Below are 4,414 nucleotides of genomic sequence, written 5' to 3'. Positions count from 1 at the left end.
TACAACTCGTTGATGTGTTTACATTATATTTACCAAGTTTTTATCATCATGACACTAGTGTATGTCTAAGATATGTAGCACAACTCATTTAAGGGTTGTAAGAAGGTTGATGAACCAAAGTTACATCAAGATCTTAGATCCGACACATACATGAGTTCTAATAGTAATATTAAGCTATAAACTTGAATGTAAACTAAATAAACAAGATCTTAAGTTGTAGATATTAGATCTTAGTTAGATCTTGAAGATCCTAGACTAAAAAGTCTAGATCTAGTGTTCTTAAGTTAAACCCTAAGTTATAGAACTTGGATCTTTACTTTAATAAAACCATAAGTTATGAAACTTAGATTTTTAATCTTGTAGAATGTATATAAGCTTATGAGCTTTTGTTTTAGACAAAATCGGAAGACCATAAGCTATAGAAACTTAGATCCAACATAAGTGTATGAAGTTATAACTAGAAAGTTTAACTTCCATGTTCTTGAACTTACAAAGTTTAACTTTAGTTTCAAGAAAAATGAGATCAAGTTTAACTAGTAATACTTGACCAATATTATACAATCACGAATTTAAAACAAAAAAAATAAAGAAATAAACTAAAGTTACAAGTAACAAGTTCATGTTTGTTTCATACTTAAGAAGATTCAAGCCTATATATATATATATATATATATATATATATATATATATATATATATATATATATATATATATATATATATATATGCTTATGAACTTTAGATCTTTATAATATTTCAAGTGTAGAACCATAAGCTAACAAGCTTAGATCCTTGTTCTTGATTCCTCATCAAACAAAGGATGGAAGAAGCAAGATTCATGAAGATACAAACTAGAAAGTTTGATCTTTAACAACAACAAGTAAATTGATGATGATACTTGGTGATTTTTAAAGGAAAAAGAAGAAAGAAAAATAAAGTTTTTACTTACAATTTAGAGAGAAAAGTTGAGAGAAAAGAAGTGGTGTAAGTATGGTGTGTGTAAAATGAAGTAATACTAGCATATAAGTAACACAAAAAAAAAGAAAATTTGAACTCCCTCCCCACCAAAAGGCCGACGGTTTTGAGGCTCAAAAGGGGAAGTCAAAATGTTTATTTCAAGTGTGGGAGGGTGGTGTATGCTAGGAAGGAGTATAAGGTTAAATGCATGGAAAGTTGGTGCTTGCATGCTTGAGACATTCTTGTCTCCAACACCTAATTAATCTATGTTTAACCTTAATAAATCACTAGTAATATGATGGACTCACTAACTAGTCCATTAAGAAATGTAGGGTGGGCTTGATAGCCCAAGTCCAAAAATAAAAGCCCATGTATAAGTATGCAACAACTTAGCAACAAGCCCAAGTAATTAACTACTTACATTAGTTAATTAGAAATAATTAATAATAATTAATTATGAACGTAAATAATATTCGAAATATTATTCAAGAAAAGCACGTGTCGAAAAGACGAGTCGGGACATGGAAAGTCAAATACGGTAACAAGTAAAATGTATAAGAATACATTTAGTACAACGCAAGTATTAATAATAAATATTAATAATATAAGTTGGAAAATCCAGGGTCGTTACATTACCCACCTGTTAAAGAAAATTTCGTCCCGAAATTTTAAGCTGAGGTAGATGGAGGAGTTGGGAAAAGGTGAGGATACTTCTGCATCATTTGATCATCTCGTTCCCAGGTAAACTCGGGTCCTCGTTTGCCATTCCATCGGACTCGGACGATCGGAATCTTGTTGTGTTTCAAAGTTTTGACCTCGCGGTCTATAATTTCGACAGGTTCTTCCACGAAGTGGAGTTTGTCATCAATCGTAAGTTCCTCCAGTGGTATGACAAGTTCCGGTTCAGCATGACACTTCTTCAAATTCGATACGTGGAAGGTAGGATGAACTGAGCTCAATTGAGTCGAAAGATCCAAACGGTAAGCAATGGGTCCAACACGCTCCAAGATTTCGAAAGGATCAATGTATCGCGGGTTGAGCTTCCCACGTTTTCCAAAATGGATTACACCTTTCTAAGGTGCGACTTTCAACATTACATGGTCACCCACGTTGAATTCGAAGTCTTTACGTTTAAGGTCGGCATAACTCTTTTGGCGATCACGGGCCGTCTTGAGTCTCGCTTGAATTTGGACAATCTTCTCGGTTGTTTCATGGACTAACTCGGGTCCGGTGATTTGCTTTTCGCCTACTTCGGCCCAACAAATAGGAGAAGGGCATTTGCGGCCATACAACGCTTCGAAAGGTGCGGCATTAATACTCGAATGATAACTGTTGTTGTAAGAGAATTCGGCTAGCGGCAAATGCCTTTCCCAAGCCTTTCCAAAATCAATAACACAAGCACGCAACATGTCCTCCAAAGTCTGAATCGTGCGTTCGCTTTGTCTGTCGGTCTGTGGGTGATACGCGGTACTCATGTCAAGACGAGTCCCCAAGGCTTCTTTCAAAGAACGCAAAAATCTGGAAGCAAAACGGGCATCTCGGTCTGAAATAATCGATAAGGGCACACCATGACGAGATACAATTTCCTTTATGTATAGTTGAGCGAGTTTTTCCATCGTATCTGTTTCTTTCATGGCTAAGAAGTGTGCAGATTTGGTAAGACGGTCAACGATAACCCAGATGGTATCGTATCCGTCCACCGTCTTTGGTAGTTTCGTGATGAAGTCCATCGTTATCCTTTCCCACTTCCATTGCGGGATTTCTGGTTGCTGAAGTAACTCAGATGGCCTCTGATGTTCGGCCTTAACCTTTGAACAAGTCAAACACTTTCCAACGTAAGTTGCAACATCCTTCTTAAGATTAGGCCACCAATATTGTTCCTTGAGATCGTGGTACATTTTACCGGCTCCTGGATGAATCGAATATCTTGACTTGTGGGCTTCGTCTAGAATGAGGCTTCGCAAATCCCCATAACTAGGCACCCAAATTCTTCTTGCGAAGTATCGGAGTCCAGTCTACTTAACCTCGAATCGAGAGACGATAATGTTCAAGTGCTCATGGGGTATATTCTTCTCTTTGAGAGCCTCATCTTGGGCTACCCGGATCTGGCTATTGAGATTCGAATGAATGGTGATGTTCAAGGCTCGGACACGAAGAGGTGTCATCCTCTCCTTTCGGCTTAAAGCGTCGGCTACAACATTTGCCTTGCCAGGATGGTAACGAAGTTCACAATCATAGTCGTTCAGCGTCTCGATCCATCGTCGCTGTCTCATGTTCAGTTGTTTCTGATCGAATATGTGTTGGAGGCTTTTGTGGTAGGTGAAGATAGTACTTTTAGTTCCATAAAGATAGTGTCTCCATAATTTGAGCGCAAAAACAACGGCTCCAAGTTCGAGATCGTGAGTAGTGTAGTTTCGCTCGTGAATCTTCAGTTGACGAGAAGCATAAGCAATGACCTTCGTTCTTTGCATCAATACGCAACCAAAACCATTTTTCGAGGCATCGCAATATACGACAAAATCGTCACTGCCTTCAGGAAGTGATAAGATAGGCGCGGTGGTTACCTTTTGCTTCAAGATTTGGAATGCTGATTCTTGTTCGGTTTCCCAAATGAACTTCTTCCCTTTGTGAGTCAGCGCGTGTTGAGTCCCCAAAATAATTAAGGATTTAATTATGACAAAACTGTAATTTATTTGCACTAAAATGTTATGTGCAGCCAGCACAAGTTTGTTTATGTATAGACAACAGATATTGCTATGTCGAGTGTTTAGTTTGCTGCTCAGTCTACCAGCACAAGGTAGACAGTGTTCTTCAATCGGCACATGATGTGCACTCAGTAGTTCAAGAATATCAAGTGTCTCAGCAATGAAGAACCAGCACAGCTGGAATGCAGCTTACTACATAAGACAACTATGCTCCATTATTAGCATAGTAGTTTCCCGAGTGGTCTACATCAATTGTACTATTCAACAGAAGTCAAAGACAAAGTTGAACAGAAAAGGACACGCGTCGGCGGCTGACAAATGACCTTACAAGACCACGTGGGAATGCAAAAGTTTAACGCATGTGCAGACATGGGTTATACTTTGTCAACACCTAGGGAACACAACATTCTATTTGTTTAATCAAATAGTGGTGTCAAACCGAATTGGGGTGTTCCTGCAAATAGCTACCAAAGAGGAAAGAGGAGAGCATGCTCTCTGATGCAGTTGTCCCCACAAGTATAGACATCCTATGTACCAGTGGACAATAGAACCATTATACGGTTAATAGGACTACTATAAATTGTTGTATCCACTATTGTAACAACTAGTTGTGTGGGTTTATTTATTTATAGTCAAAAACGTGTAATAGCTTTTAGTTTACCTCTTAGCTATATTCTAGTAATCTGTATCAACCAACTATCATTCCGCCAAGGATAGTTGTGATTCTTTGTGATTCAATCAATATAGAATAAC

Source organism: Rutidosis leptorrhynchoides, chromosome 6, assembly GCF_046630445.1.
Source record: "Rutidosis leptorrhynchoides isolate AG116_Rl617_1_P2 chromosome 6, CSIRO_AGI_Rlap_v1, whole genome shotgun sequence".
Classification (NCBI taxonomy): Eukaryota; Viridiplantae; Streptophyta; class Magnoliopsida; order Asterales; family Asteraceae; genus Rutidosis; species Rutidosis leptorrhynchoides.
Note: the sequence above shows the minus strand (reverse complement) of the source record.